Raw genomic sequence first — 16,372 nt, forward strand, 5'->3', positions numbered from 1 at the left:
TCCAATTGCTTTGCTATGATTTATTACAGATTATTGATAGATACAGAACTAGCACAGATTTGGCAGTGATGTAAGAGGCCTCAAGACGCTTGCAACGTGAACTCAACAAAAACCAACTAGTTATATACATCAGGCTGGTGTGCTCTCCCTTTGGAAAAGGTAGCTTGATTTACTGTTTTAAGTCTTTCCTCTGATGCTGGGAATCTTACGACACTTGATCTGATACATAAAGCAGAGACATTTCAGATACCTGCCTCCATGATGGGCACTGGGAAGAAATTCCTCAGTAATGTGGTTGGAGTAGAAAACCCTTTCAACCAGATTATAAATACTCTGCTCTTAGCCAGTCTCTTAACTACTGAAGACCAGGCTGTGATTTGATGTGGGGGTAAGATTATCCTATACCAGCCTACTGTGGGTTGCTGGTTCCTTCCCCAGAAACATCTGCTACTGTCTGAGGCAGGATAATGGACTAGATTATTGCATCCATGTTCCCATTCCTGGGTTTAAAAAAAAATAATTGGAGGGTCTTAAAAAAAAAAAAAGAGTGGTTTAGTTGATAAGTCAACCTATATAACTGGCATATTTTTAGCCAGTTCTCTGCTCTTTGGGGTATTGATATTGCACATCCTTTCCTCCAGTTTCCAATAGCATGACCTGAGTTGGTTTATCTTACCTATAGTTTAATACAGCACAGCTTTTTGACATATTGTAACTCTCTGAGGTAAAGAACAAAGGAGAGAGACTAAATTTTCCCTGACAGAGCTATATCAAGTTTACTGCTCCGATGGACTTCCAAGGCTTGAAGGAATATAAAAAAAAATTTCCCAAATTCTCAAAAAAGCGTGTGTCCTTTTTCATAAAAGCCACTCAAAGTTTCACTTAAGTGAAAATTCAAATGTTTTTCCTAACCTTCTCAGCACCAGGTGAACCATAGAGGCTGCAGGTATTTTTAATGGCAGAAATACCATAAACTCATAGGAAAGTGTAAGAAAAACCGTTACTTTGTTTCAATAAAAAGAAAATAGGATGGAAAGCCCCACATTTTTGATGACATAATGGAATCTACACAGTGACATTCTGCTAAAAAGTTAGGTGTTCACATTGAGGCAGTCCAGCAAAGGAGACTTGCAGGTCTCAGTGCTGGAATTTTGCCATTTAATCTTTTCTCTGGCAGATTAGCACAGAGATAACACAACCTCTGTGCATTGTTATCCACAGAAATAAAACCTATAAGAATTTGTTCAGCCGTACTCTCCATTTTATTTATCCATTTTTTATTTCAGCTGCTAATCTGCTAAGGATTTCAGCCTTTGGCTCAGGGTTATCAGAATGGCATTGTGAGTGGATAACATCTGTTTCAGCTTTCATCCATCTAGAACACAAGCATTAATCACTAGAAATGGAGTGTGAAATGGAAAGAAAAGTTAAATGCACATTTGATTCTGAATGCTCTCAGAGAAAATGTCTTTCAGGATCTGACCAGAGGGAGAGCTTTCCTGCACGATAGCTGGAGTTGCCAGCGCATGCTGCATGAAAAGCTGGTCATGTTATCTGACAGAAATTCTGCTTCTTTCAGTTTGTTTTAAAGACACAATAAACCCCTGTCCTATGTCTTCTAAAAGAAATAGTAAAAACAACCAACCCCAAAAGAGTGTATCTGTTTAGCTAAGTTTGGTTGTGGTTATCAGAGTGTGGAGACAAATAAACCTTCTCTTTCCAGGCTTTCTGTGCCCCAATTTGTACCTTTAGCCCTGAGCTGCTTCAGCCTCATGCTGCAAATGGGATGCTTTACTGGGCTGATGAGGAATAGGAAGAGAGGACTAGGAACAATCTTGGACCATGACACAATGAGATGACTTAATAGGCCTTTTCTGTGCAAATTTTCTAGATTTTTGCAGATGTGGTAGGGAATGGTGTTGATTTTTTTACTTGTCTGGCGCATGTCATGTTAGCTGGACTCTTAATTTTTAAGTGACTTAAAGAACAAACACCAGTCCTGCCAGCATGGGAGCAATTAGGCATGAGATACTGAGAGACTGCTTAATTTTCTCTGCAAATTCACTTGCAGGTAGGATATTTAAATCTCTTTAGTGAACTTCATCTACCTCTAGTTTCCCTTCCACCACACTTTCTCCTTTTGTCTGGTAAAGATTTGCTTTCTTAGCTAGAATTATGAGTTTCCAGAAGCAGCACTGTTGGAAGGAATGCATAATCAGTAAATCAGTGTTCATGTGATGGCAGTCAAACAGCTACTGCAAAGAGCTGTCCTGTTTCTTCTAGGAGGTTTTTTTAATCTTTACTACTCTAAGCAAATTTTCGCAGCGTTAACACTCACACTTTGGGTGGTTAATTGGGCTTGTGGCTAACTGTGTGTACTTCTCTAGCAGTTGCACAATGGGCTGGATTTGCTCCATTTTGTGAGGATTTATGTGCAGGTACCCTTTCTGCATTGGAGAACGTGTTGGTTGTTCTGGTGGCTCTGGCAAGCTGGAGATGGAAGATGTCTATATTCAGACCTAGCTCATGGTATGTGTTTTGTATGTATGCTCTTCTGCAGAGGTGATTTCCAGCTTCGCTTCTCACATCACTTGATGCTCAAAAAGCTGGCAGGAGTTAATTTCTGAACTCCTCAGAGAAGGCTTCTCACAGAATTCCTCCAAAACCATGGAATATAATTCATCCACAGCTGTCAATACTACCTCCTTCTGTCAATTTAAAATTCTTTTTCGTCAACAGACAATTGACTGAGATTGTCAAGGCAGAATTCCGTACAGTACAATGAATTCAGCAGATGACCTGTCCCTGTTTCCTTTATCATTCTTCCCCTTTGTTATACTTTGAGACAAACTGCTGTCAGCATTTTAAGAAGAAGTCCCTGAGGAAAGCCACTGTAGATTATTTAAAACACCCCAACAACTCTTGCCCACCCATCAGGTCAGTGCTGTAGCTCTGGAAGGACTCTGAAAGAGTCTTGTTCCCAGAGCCTAAAAACAGTGTCTTTCTGGAAACAAGAGAGAAACCTGCTAACAAGAGTATTATTTCTCTAGCATTTCAAAATTGAGCTCATGGCTAACCTTCTCCTGAAAAATCACTTCATTTGGTGCCCCCCCAACCTCAACTTCCTTGCAGTTTAACAGTAGGTAGACTTAAATACATTCATTTTTATGTATAGCAGCAGCCAAGCTCTGTATTCTTCAAGCTTGGTATTCTGGGAAGTGTTTCTGCAGGCCCTTTGATTTCTTTGTGTGCTTCATTAAGAAGTGAAATATATAATGTTTACAGGCACTACAGTTACAATACTTGTCTGCTGAGTTGGCATCTGTTCAAGTGAAGGCAAATATGCAACAGAGATCAGTTCAGTCTGTCTTCAAACTCGGCTTATCAACATGGGATAGTTATAATAGAAAGGGGAAGGGAGAGACTTCAAGCCTCTGTAATTAAACCAGCAGTAGATCTCAGAAGGACACTTTGTGTCTGAAATCAAGGCCTATCTTTTTTAGCATATATTGCAGCATATTCTTTAAGCTATTCTCACAAGATCCAGTCTTCACCTAAAATCAGAATGTCCACCCTGGTCTAACATGAATCATCTCATTAGACCAGTATAATCAGGAAAAAAACAACTGCATAGACAAGCTCACAGGTATCTATTTATATTCACTTTGTGTTTAGAAAGATCCTTTCCTATTTTAACAGAACAGAATTTACTTTTACAAGTGACCTGTGAGTCTGCCAAGGAACTGCCAGACATCAAATCCTTTATGTTTTGTGGAGCTGATGCCATTTACCTGTGCTTTGAGTAAGAACTGAGAGTCTGCCAGCTCCCCAGATAGTGTTCTCCTACCTTTCCATCCCCAGCCTCCCTCTACCAAGAAAGCTTTTCTTTCCGTTAGAAAAAAAAAACCAAACTAGAGATGAGAGGGGAAGAGAAATCATTGCCAGTTCTTGACCTTATGCTTTTAGGGTTACATTATTTAGGGTGTATCTTACTGATTTCTTACAAAAAAGGCATAGAAAGACATTTATTAGGTGGAGTTTTTTTCTGCACAGGCAACAGCCTAAACACAGAATAGAGGCACCATCTCTGACTGATTTGTCTCTTTTATAAAGGTAACTTTTCTTCTTTGAAGGTCTTTTTAGTTTTAAAATATCTTCCATTCTGTAAACTGGTACTTTTAGAAATTTCTTGGGTCTTTTTAAGGGAAAATCTAATGAATCCACAGTAAAGCAATAGAGAAGAACGAGTCAGTGACTGTGTTTTTCTGTACAAGTTCTAAAGTGCAATGCTGAACTGAAATGAAATATTGTTATTTGCATCAGAATAGGAGTAATTGCAGTTCTAGACATGGTAGGTAAGACATGTACTGACGTCAGGAGTATAAAATGTAAGTAAACAAAGTCTGTGAGAAAGATTCCATTTTGCAGATGAAGAATTGTGAAGGAGTAAAAGGTTTGCAAAGAGAAATTCAGTATCAGAGGCCAGAACCAGGACCTGGTCTGATAAGGATGTTATTTTCCTCACCAGACCCTCCTTTCTTTCCTCTGGGCTCTGGTTTTTGTACCAGCTCACAGAACAGACTTCTTGAAACTACTTAGTATTCATCACAGATGATAGCCTTGCCATTTTGTGAAAAGTAACATCTGTTCAGGGAGAAACTGTGTGTACATGTATAAGCAGGTTTCCAAGACATGTATTTCAGAGAAGAAGAGAAAACAATTTTGCTCAAATATCCCCGAAATTTACCTGCCTACTCAACATAATTCAGTGACCCAACCTCAGAGCAATCTTCTCGGGTAAAGAAAAGAACACATAATGATGTCCAGACCCCCAGCTGACAGCAAATGGTATTGCTCCATTGCAGATATACTCCATTATGGTTTTGCTGCCTGATAAAAAGAATTTCCTGTCACTGGTAAATAGAATTTTTCAAAACCAATCTATATGCTGGACTTCTCTCTGGCTTTAAGCAGCAGAGCCTTGTATCCATGTCACTGCTGAAACAGGTACTCTATGAGCTTTCTGAGTCCAGAACTACTGAGTTTCATCTGGTTTCACTGGAGAGTTTGACAGAGCTGTGAAGAGCACAAAGTTTTGCTGCAGAAGCCCAAGCTGTCTGAGATGTTTGGCACAACTCTGATGAAAATAGGTTGAATTTTAAGGTTTTAGTATGACCCCACACCCAGGAAGCTTCACTTGGATTCTGCTCTGCTTAAAAAACCCCTTTTCCCAAGGGTTAGTTAGGGTACTTTTGAAAAGTACCATAAAATTAGCTCAAATGCAATTATTTGTCTACCCCTGAGGCCAGTTAAAGAGAATATTTTATTCTACTCTTTATTCTACTCTCTCTTTTGTAGCCAATGGGAAACAGGACAAGGATTAATTGCATGTCACAGAGTCTCTTGTTCTGGGTAGCAAGAGATCATGGATGGTCTCAAACTCTGGTTTAATTCCTATAGACCTGATCAACATTACTCCTCTAACTGTAAAAATATAAATAATAACACTTTAAACTGATACAGTTAATATATTTGTGTATATACAACAATATCTTGGTCAATGTAACCAAAGGTAGCATTTGTTGTTCAAACCTATGGTATGTTTTTCATTGATTGCTTTTTTAAAAGACATCTGTTCTTAGAAGCTGGTCTTATGTTTAATCCCTGTATCTTTATCATGAGAGTTTAAAGTGAACGGCTGCTGCATTTAAACATAGTTCATCTTCAAAATAGGAGCATGAAACCACCATATGACAGTATCTGATTGAAGAAAGGAGCCTTTGGCCTCATTGCAAGGCTTGTACCAAGTGGAGGTCTGGGTGGAACACAGGGCTATGGTGCTCCAGTCGTGGGATCTGCTTCCAGCGGTGTCCCGCGTGGGTCAGCTGCTCCATTTGTTGCACAGCTGTTTTCCCCTGGGTGTGAAGAAGGGACAAGCAGCCTGACCCTCATGGGGGGAGTGCAGAATAGAAGAGGGAGTGCAGAATAGAAGAGCTAAGCAATATGCTCCAGGGCTCGTGTATATAACTCCTGCTCCAGGGCAGGAGTTATTACCAGTCTGTAGACAAGGTGAAATGTTATCCTAAAATCCATGTCTTTGCATTCACTGTTTTGGTTTGTTGGTTTTTTTTTTTAACTTTTTTACAGTCAGCAGCCTGCTCGTATCTCAGATATCACTCTCTTTTTTTTTTCAGACAGATCAGCAAGGTGGTTTTGAGGTAGATCTCTAGATTGTCTTTATTTACTGCTCCTTGATTCATAGCCAGAGCAGTCTCAGAGCGCACGCACCTGGATCCCTTTCAGCGAATCAGTATGGGAAGATGTACTCTAGGAGCATGCCTAATTTGCTGTAGATGTTGATGGATGCTGACTTGATGGGACTAAAGCTAGTGCAAAGGCAGCTCTCTGAAATGCAAGTAGTGTGGATGGTGCATCTTAGCTATCAATTTCTTTGCCTGACAGATGTGCTCCTGCTTGCTAATGTAACCATAGAATGAGAAAGTCACACACCACAGCAGGCCTGATTTCACTCTATGAAGGCATCAGGAGACATAGTAATTGGCAGTGGAACAATAAAGTTCATCAGGGCTAAAAATAACTTTATTTGCAAAATGATGGAGCAAATATCTACAGTTCTCTGTGGCCACTGCCAGGTCACCCATGTGGACATCGTACTTCCCAAGTTCTCCCACTATTTCAAGACCCCAATAGTAGCTAAATCCAGCCATCCTCTGTGAGAGTGCCTTGTGTTTGGACTTCCATAGCACAGATCTAATCAGTGACTCTGGGATTGAATCAGGTCCTTTGCAGTATGAAAGGGATGGACAATTTGCTCTGGAACAAACTTTCATCTGTTGTCCTTTTGGGTTGTTAGTCAGATCATGGTCTTTGATAGTGTTAGATCTGTTCTGGGGAAACAGATTTCTCTTTCAGGCTTCAGTCTTTTGTGTTTTGCTTCTATAACTGTGATTTGTGACAGAAACACTGGACAGGTCTCCCTGTGTGAAGCAAAAGGAGGACAAAAATACTGGCATCCTTCTGTGCAGACAAACCAATAAGGCAGCTGCCTTCAGCAGTAGCCTTCAGCAGTAGCAAAAAATATTATTGCACTTTCTCTTCCTGATCTCCTTCAAGCTCCTGCGGGAGTTCATGGGAGGTATCAGCAATAACAAAGAAACCTTAAAATGAATTGCAACAGCCAAGGAGACTTTTTTGCTTGATCACAAAGGGAGACAGATGATGGATTTCAGAGAGAAGAGCAAGAAAGAAGCTGTGAGAGGTTCCATAATTTATTAGAGATGAGCTGGATGCAAGAGTGAGTCATGAGTCAGGCAAAATAAAAAGGGTTAAGTATGAGAACAAACATATCCTGTAATGTTTGGAAGCAGCTGCAAGCTTGGGAATATGATACAGTGTTATGACAAAACTACTAATAGAGCTGATTTGTGACCCTCTGGCCTGATTTCCAGATCAATAAGATACACTGGATGTCAGGAGAAAGATTCAGTCATCTGTAAGTCAAAATGCCCCTCTCTGGAGAGAATGGCGTAGTGAACAAATTGGAATTAAACTGCGGTTTCTGTGTGTCTAGATCCAGATCTATCTGTGGACAGAGTATCAGTCAGTCAATACATAACTAAATATGTGTGGAGAGACTGGTACTGGCTTATATGAATATCTGTGTGTCTACATTTATGAGTCTGATAGTAAAATCTTTTAAAGAGATACATGTGTTTATATTTCTTCTCACTGTAATATTTCCTGTATGACAACAGAACTTAGTCCAGACAGATTAAACTTGTCAGCATCTGTTCCAAAGTTTATTTGGGGCAGGAAGAAAAACAAACTAAAAAAACCAAGTTTGACTTCATACAGACATTTCTGATTAGCTGTTGAGGAAATCTGTGATCATTCAGAAACATGTCAGCTATCCACACCCATGCTGATGTTCCAGCCATGCAAGAAGTTCATTCACAAATATATTTGTATGGTCAGATTGGATGGGGCTCTGATCAACTCCATCTAGTTGAGGATGTCCCTGCTCATTGCAGGGGGTTGGTATGGATATGTTTACATATACGTGTGTGGTTTTGTTTTATCTTTCAAGGCTTTGTAACAGCTAGCTTGCTTTGCAATTAGCTTGAAATATGACCAAGAACAAGGGCTATTGGAATGCTTTTGAATACCAAATTGGTTTGGTGTCATGTCTTATCAAGGGTTTTGAAATCTAGCCCAGATTTCACTGGACAATTTGTCAGATCCTGGATATCTCGGCTGCTTTCCAGACTGCTGCTAGCTGCAGAAGGAACCTTGTTCACCAGATCAGCTCAGTGTGTTGGGCTATTCTCTGAGACTTGCAACTAGTTACTGGCCAGGCCTGCAGGATCAAATCAATGGCAGCCAAACTCTTTGCTCTGTTTTTCACACCAAAGCCATAATAGCAGCATTCATCTTAATCTGCTATCTTAGCTAGGAGGAAAATAAAATAGGTTCATGGTGCTTTATGTGAACAGGCTTCAGCTGAACAGTAAGAAATTAGTATCATTTGACTCCTGCTGTGTGTGGAACAGTTTTACCTAATCTAGGACTCCTGAAGGTGAGACCCCTTGAGAGAGAAGTTTATTTTAGTGAGGGGGCAGTGTAGGGAAGGTGAGGTCTACCTGAGAAGTCTTGTTTAATATAAGATACCTAAGATCATAAAAGATCTCTCTGAGATGAGGTCTTGGTAGAAGTAGTTGAAATGACATTGTACTTAGACTCCTGAAAAACACTTCTGGGGTTAAGGTTATAGAAAGCAGTGTACCATCCAAGCATAGGACAGATCATATAGAGAAAACAATCCAGGTAAGAGCATTTGTGATCTTTTATCTTGTTACTGACAGGTCTTTAAAGCTGCCTTCAAAGCCTCTGCTAATGGAGACTCTAGTCTTGAACTAGATAGTTCAAGACCTCTTTTGCAGGACCATCAGAGCTGTGAGCGGCTCATGAGACCATTGGAGTCTTAGCCTACTGGGTGACATTGCTGGCCAGATAACCTCTTTGCTGTAACCCAAGCCCAAATGAGGACACGTGAAAATCTTCTGACCACAGTGTGCGGGCAAAGAAAGACTTTCAGATTATTTACTTATTCTACCTTCTGCAGTGCTGCTCTTAGCAGGGAGCATGGCACTATCATGGCCAACATCCATCACTCCTCACAGAAACGACTCCTAAGCTGAACTCAAGGCAGTCCATAGGGACTATTGCAGATAGAAAAGAACACAGCGGAAAAGGAGATGGAATACAGAGCAGCAGGATCCAAACAAGATCTTAGAATTGTGTTATCTCCCCATTTCAGCAGCAGACTGACGAGAAGAAGGATGGAAGCTGGCCTCTGATAATGCAGAGTGAATATATTAGCCAGGAGAAAAGTTCTTGCTGGCGAGACACTCAGGAAAAATTACCTCTTCTAACAGAGACCAACAAAACACCAAACAACAAAAAAACCCCAGCCAGAAACATCATCTCAGCAGGGAACACTCTAACAGACTGGAGCTACCACAGTAAACAGAAGCACAATTTGCAATATCAAAACACAGTGGCATCCTGCTCCTTTTGATGCTTGCCCACTGCCAACTGCGAAGTCTTCATGCTGCTGCTTTTATGCTCTGCAATGTGACATCAAGCTCTTTACAAAGCAGACACTCCCTGTATCTGTTACTCACCGTGCAGCCTCCTGTGCAGAGACCCAGTTTTCAGCAGTCATCAGTCACTGAAAATTTTCCTCTGCCTTTTGCCACAAGAGGACTCCAGTCTCCAGTGGCTCCAAGGGAGATGTTTGTGGTTTTTTCGAACTTCCTCAGAGACCCGTTCCAGCAAACTAGCAATTAAGAACCTGGTTTAGCAGCAGCTCTGTTTTTCAAAATGTAAAATGAACAAACACGTTTAGTGTGGACTTACTTTTTCAAAGCTTTAAACAGACAGACTACTCTTTGTTAACAAGAAGCTCCTGCTCCATCCAGCTATGGCACTAAATATTTTTGCTAAGGAACCTTGTACTGGAAAACGCTTATGGGTAAAAGTGATCTTTTTCTTATCATTAATTGTATACAGCTGTGTTGAAGCTTGTGGCTAATGATAAAGACCCATGTTTAATAATGTCTTTTTTAACTTATTTTTTTAAGAGCTTCCTCCTTATTGCCTCACTGTGTGCCATGAGCTTAAGGGCAAGTATCTTACAATGCTAACAGCCATTCATATGATGTCTGATTAATGTGGCTATGGCTGCAGAGACATTGTAGTAATTATAATGATAGGAATATGATTGTTCCTCTCTATTTCCATTTTAATAGAGGCCAATAAATATGTCTTATGGCTTTTATGGTATTTAATAATATTTCTAGTCATAAACGGGAGCTTATAGAACTATTCTGGATATGTTGGGAGACACAGGAAGGCATAAAATGTAAGTCTTCTGGACTCTGCAAAATAAGTATGTATTTACAATTCACATAAGTAGGGGCTGATCTCTGTTGTGGGAAAGAGGAGCTTAGCAGCTAGCAAAAGGTGAAGGATTTGAAAAGGAGGATGCAAGGGAAAGCACTGCAACCATGTCCTAGGCAGGCTGATGATCTAAGAGAATTGAGTGATCTATCTGTTGCTGCAGCTCACCTCCCTGTCTGCCTTTACCACAGTTTTTAGACAGCACTGATACTGTGTTGCAGCACATCTCCAAGGGTTGTCATAAAAAGACATTAGATACTGCTTTTCACTGTCCTGATTATGAACTCCTGGACTTACCTTACTGGATTGTAAGGACTGGAGTAACGCAACTGAAACACTCCCCCAGCACTAGAATTACAGCTAATTGTGTTTTACTGTTTTTGTTACCCTTGCTTATGACAGAGTTCACACCAGTTTACAAGCCCTCTTAGGACAGAGTTATATTGCTGTGGTGGGAAAGTTAAGTGTTGTGAACGCTGGCCAGTGCCCAAAGAAAATACCACAGCTGCAGACCCTCTAAAAGGAAGGCTGGTTTCTTGCAAAGGAGAACTAAAGCCAGAAGAGTTCTCAGCTCTAACTGTCTGGTACATCCATCAGAGAGCTTCTGTCAAAGGGAGATGTGATATCTTGTGGACACTGATGAATTAGCTTTAAGCTGGGGAGCTCAGGTGGTCTTAGGACAGAAGATGGTGCACACAGCAAGGTTCACCCCAAGTGCAGGGCTGGGTCATGAGCTCTGTACTCCACATCCACTCGCTTAGGTGTTTATGGGCAGAGTAGGTATATTTGCATGAGCAGAACACAATGTGCAGACAGCACATAACCAGCAGAACCCCAGCAGATGTCTCTTCTGAATGGCTGTTAAAAGAACAGACACTAGAGGGCTGTGGAAAATAGTCTTTAAAAATATTAGTGTTTGCATGGTTTAGTTTCCAAGGAGAATGAGTCCAGGTCCTGTCTTTGACACACACAGAGGGAAGTGATGTTACTCTTCTTGTCTAGCCCAGACTCAGACTCTGCATCAGACTCTGATGCAAGGTCTGAAGACACATCAAATTCAATTTCAGGGCTCCCTGGACCACTTCAGGAATGCCATGGCTGCATGATGCAAAGCATCGGTATGATGTAAATGTTTCTCTGATGGTCCAGTTTACTTACAAAATATTGACAGTTTAACTGTCAAGCATTTTGTTCTGTGTATTCACTTCACCAGTTCACATGCACTGTCCTAGAGCACATAAGAAAACATAAAGTATTATTCTTTATCACGGTCTGTAACTGTTTTAGCAGGAATATTTTTGGATACTCAGTTTTTAAACAAATGAGCTCTGTGTGGCAATGTGGCAGTCAACAGATGAAGTACTAGTAATCATGGAATGATTAGAAAGTAGTAAGATAAGAAATTGATAAAAAAATAATTAAGTGGAAAACTTTAGACAAAACATTTTTTAAAAGGGTTTTAAAAGTGTTTAAAATAGGAATCCATGGGAACTCTGTGGGAATCTGTCCTGCTGTGATTCGTGTAGGGATGCTAGAAACTGTAGATGTCTGTACCAAAGTAGCCAAGGAGCCACTTCAGTTGCCATGGTGGGACAAAGCCAATCTGGATGCAGACAGTCTGACCAATGTCAAGTCTATAGTTTAATGAAAAAGTCATTTTTACCAGACAAAGTGCTGGCAAACAACCTGGCTACATTTGAGTGAGCCAACTCTAAAGGCAGAAGGGTGAAGGGAGCAGAGGACACAGAAAGGACCCCACTGTGGCCTCCAGGACAGGAGGCAGCAGGGATGGAGCAGACAGGACAGGAGGCAGCAGGGAGAGGGAGAAGGCAGTATGAGGCAGGGTAAGCTGCTTCAGTCTCTAATACTGTGGCTTTGCCTGGCAGTGCCCTGAGCCAGGGTGATGAGAGGCCTTGGCTCATGATCATTCTGGCATCTCCTTGCAGCATCCTGCCCCACTGCACAGTACAGGCTTGCCCCTAGGGTAAAATTTTGGTGAGGATTAAGTCAAAATCCCAACCAATGTGAAGGCAGTTGGAATCATGACAAGTCTCCACAGCGTGCAGATGATGGCAGAAATCACAACAAATGCAGGTAAATTTAAAATCACCTTCTCTATGCAAATGATTCAGCAGCTTATTTAAGGGGTGGAGAAGGGCTATGGTGATTCTTGAATAGCAGAGACAGTTTAGGCTGTGTGAGCCGTTCATAGTTTAGTTTATGGTCTGTTTATAGTCCTGCTTTGTACTAAAACTTCTAGGAAAGACTAAAAATAGATGGTGACTTTTCCCTCCACTACCATGCTCTACTCCTAGCTAGATGTAGTGCATACTGCTCTGTGTCCCACCAAGCTCAACAGGAGAAAATCAACTACCTCTACAGGTATTGGGTGCATGGGTGTCAGTGATGCAGGGTGAAGCACTGTAGTCCGTGGATGGGCTGTAGTTCGCTGGAGGCAGCGAGTGAGAGAAATTGTGCCCTGGTCCAAGTTGAGCTTGCAGCTTTGGATGAATTCAGGATTTTTCATTAAGATCTAGTAGACCTTTTCAGTTAATGAGTTGCTGCTCTGTAGCATTGGAAGCTGGCTTCCTGGGTATTATGAGGAACATCAGATCTAGTCAGTCTTTGTCTTGGTTTAGAGGCTGTACACACTAAAGAAAAAAAGGATCTGGCTTTTTCTTGAAGGGTGAGGTAACAGAGCGCTTCAGGCACATGGTTTAATGCTTCTGGTTTCAGAAGCATGAGTCTGAGCTTCATGCTGTATTTTGCACTAAAGGTTCAGCTGTACATGGGTGATTCAGACTTTAGTGATGAACGTCAGACTCATGTTAGTCACATTATCCCCTCATGTGATTTTGGTTTCAGAAAGTTTGGGTGCCTTTAACTCTGCTACTCCTTTTCCCACGGCGATGGAGGAGGTATGAAGTCCTGCTTGGCTTCCTTTTCTTGGTTCAGCGCTGAACCGTGCGACCCGCAGAGTGGAGGCGAGAGGAAGCAGCAGTAAAATCCGTGTGGCTGCCGTGATGTTTTACCAGATATTGTACTGCCTGTAAAGTCATGCCTCCCCCGAGGGACAGGCAGGCTACGGCCAGGGATGCGATGATTGGACTGTCCTCCTCGTCTGGAGGAGCTTAGGGGTCCGTGCTTGCCATGGGATTGATTTTTCGCTCTGGATGCACAGGCAAAGCTGGGAGCGTGCCCAGCTGCGTGTCAGGGCTGCACACTGCATGGGCGCCTTTGAGCCACGGCGTCGGCGGAGGCGTGTGGCTGGATGCTGAGACAAAGTGCTCCTGCAGCTGGAGAGCTTTCGGCGTGGTGATTCCCCCAGGTTGGCTTTACTCCATTACCTTGCGCGTGGCGTCAGTAAACCCCAGGGTCGGCTTGCTACTTGCTGGCCAAGGGGTCCCCGATTCTTGTTTAGGGGGTTGGTGCTTTTGCCTTATTTACTCTGCCTCGGCTTCAGCCTCTCCCTGCGTCGAGGAGAAGAAAGGAACAAACTGCGGGGGGGAAACAACGACCCGAAGGGAGCCGAGCTCCGGCCAGGGCGCTCCCCGGGAGCGCTCCCGCGGGGAGCCGAGCACCGCGCCCGCTCCGCGCCGATCCCGCCCGGATTTTGCACGTTTCCTTTCCTTCTTTTTTTTTTTTTTTTTTTTTTCCCTCTCCTCCCTTTTTATTTTTTTTTTCCCTTCCTCTATTTCTCTCCTCTATTCCCCCTTTTCTTCCCTCCCTCCCTCCCTAGCGTGGTTGGATCAGTCTTTTGGTATTTCCTGCCGCCGCCTCCCCCGAGCAGCTGTCCGGCCGCGGCCCGGCGCGTTCCCTGCCGCCGGGGGAGCGGCTCCGCGGGGCCCACGCGTGTCCCCCGCGCCCCGTCCCACGCGTGTCCCGGCGGCGGCGATGCGGCGGCGGCGGCGGGGAGCGGCGTGCTGAGCGCGGCACCGCGCGGGGGCTCGGCCACCCCGCACAGGTAAGGCGCGCCGCGCTGCCCCAAGAAGCCACTTCCCCCCCCCCCCCCCCCTTCCTTCAATAACCCCCAAAAGCCATCCTCCCCAAAATACTCTATAAAAGCAAATACCCCCCCTCCCCCCATTACGCAAATTAATCCATTCTCTCCCCCCCATGACAAAATTGAAAGGCATTTGCACATCTGCTGTTCTCCTCGTCTCTCCCGCAAAGCCAGGCTGCCTATTTTTAAGTACAGCGTGGTACCCCAGAGCGGCGTGATTTCAGTGAGAGGCTGAGCGCTGGCAGCTCCGAGAGGGTAACCCTGCTGCCTCTGCCCATGCTTTGTGCCCAGGTTGTGTGCCGCCGTTTCTGTGTGTTGTCTTTTGGGGTTTGGCGATGGGAGCTGTGGGGTGCTCTCCCACTTCTCCCTCGGCCCCCGACATCTCTGCATGGCAGGGCTGGGGGTCCAGCATGTGGCCGATGTGGCATGTGGGATGGCGTGCCGTCAAGGAGACATGATTTCTTTAGATATATGGGCATATCTGGTAGGTGGAACCCACTTTTAATGTATTTCTTCCAGGATGGTGGGGAACAAGTAGGGAGACTGCATTGTTCCTAATTGGCTACATTTGATTGAGGATGGCACTTACCTTTCCTATAGGCACTTGTACAGATACCATACTGAAGACCATATGCATTGCTATCTAAAAACCAGATAGACCTGAGTTTGGAAATGCTTTTAGCTTGCACTAAGTGAAGCGAGGCAGCTTGTCTGGAGAAATAAATATATAAGCACATACAACTGTCTGCTGGATCAGAAACCATGTTTTTCAAGTGTTATGCAAACCTAAAGTGTTGTAGTGTGAAACAATTGTTTAACATAAGTGAGGAGGAAAGTTCTTTAAGCTGTGTAGTCACCTCCTCACTTCATCTAGCTGCAGCAGTATCTTTGTAGTCAAAATATTCCTCCCTCCTCTTTGCACTGATATATAAGATAACAACAGTATTCAGCAAGGTCTGTACAGCAGGGAACAGCCGCTGCATTGGATGCGTCCCCAGCTGCCACCTTCCTTCTTGGCAGCAAGTTTCCAAAGAGGTGTGAGTGGGGAGGGAGAGAGAGAAGCCTCAAGTCACCTCTGCTGTGGCTTCCCCTCTGTTGGTTGTTAAGTTTTCTTGCCAAAAGAGGAGAATGGCTGTTCTCAGCTGGGCAGTTCATAGTGGGATGGTGGGTGACCCTGGGAATGTGCTGGGCAAAAAGGGTGACAGCTGAGCTGGGCCAAAAGGGTGTGGGGGCAACAGGGGAGCCGATTCGGCAACAGGGTTACTTTGTGCCGCTGTTGATCAAAGTAGTGATAGCAGTTCTCTGATTTAAGGTGAGTAATGCAGACCATAGTCCTGCCTACCACCTGTTTTGGTTTGAAGTGGACAATGTGAACCAAAGAAATGATTTAATCATGGTGCTACATGAATGTAACTGAAAGGCGGATTTACTGCTGTAATCTTTTCATGGTACTTAATTTAATTTCCATGTGCTTTATTGCAACACTGATTCATCAGGTGAGTGGGAGGAAGGCTTGTACAGTACAGGTGGTTCAGTTTTCTTTGTTGGGTTAGATATTTAGCAAGGTGCTTTCTTGGCTACAGCACTGGAAAAATGGCTCTGTGTCTGATACAGTGCTGTGGTTTAGAAGTTGGGATATCTCTAGGGAAAGGCCATTCCTGTAATCTGTAATGTGCAGTGTTTGAAATCTGTGTGCTGTGTTCAGAGCAAAACTGAGACTCGATTGATTCATATTATGTTCTTAGATCATAAAAATTTTAGTTAAGCTAATCTGAAGTGGGTTAGACTGACTTCACATCCAAGAGAGCTGTTATCAGCTGGAGGCAATTATAAGATTGCCAGTGTTGCCAAGGGTGAAGGTCTTTTAGGGCTCAACCTGGGTCTTAA

The 16,372-nt window shown here is 43.2% G+C and overlaps 1 protein-coding gene across 6 annotated transcripts in view; it reads left to right on the forward strand.

The window, feature by feature from the left end:
* Positions 1-16,372, forward strand: part of OSBPL5 (oxysterol binding protein like 5) — a 178,260-nt gene that overhangs the window by 25,391 nt on the left and 136,497 nt on the right. The window contains exon 1 of one of the 6 annotated variants that reach the window (XM_027651032.1): positions 13,441-13,810. The exons of 4 other annotated variants lie outside the window; for them this stretch is intronic. The gene's annotated coding sequence lies outside the window, so the exon portion shown is untranslated. Of the gene's footprint in view, positions 1-13,440; positions 13,811-14,269; positions 14,447-16,372 lie in introns of those variants that run through there. One more of the 6 variants, XM_027651035.1, reaches the window with a different exon arrangement.

Source organism: Corapipo altera, unplaced genomic scaffold (assembly GCF_003945725.1).
Source record: "Corapipo altera isolate COAL_440 unplaced genomic scaffold, ASM394572v1 78, whole genome shotgun sequence".
In the NCBI taxonomy this organism is placed as follows: Eukaryota; Metazoa; Chordata; class Aves; order Passeriformes; family Pipridae; genus Corapipo; species Corapipo altera.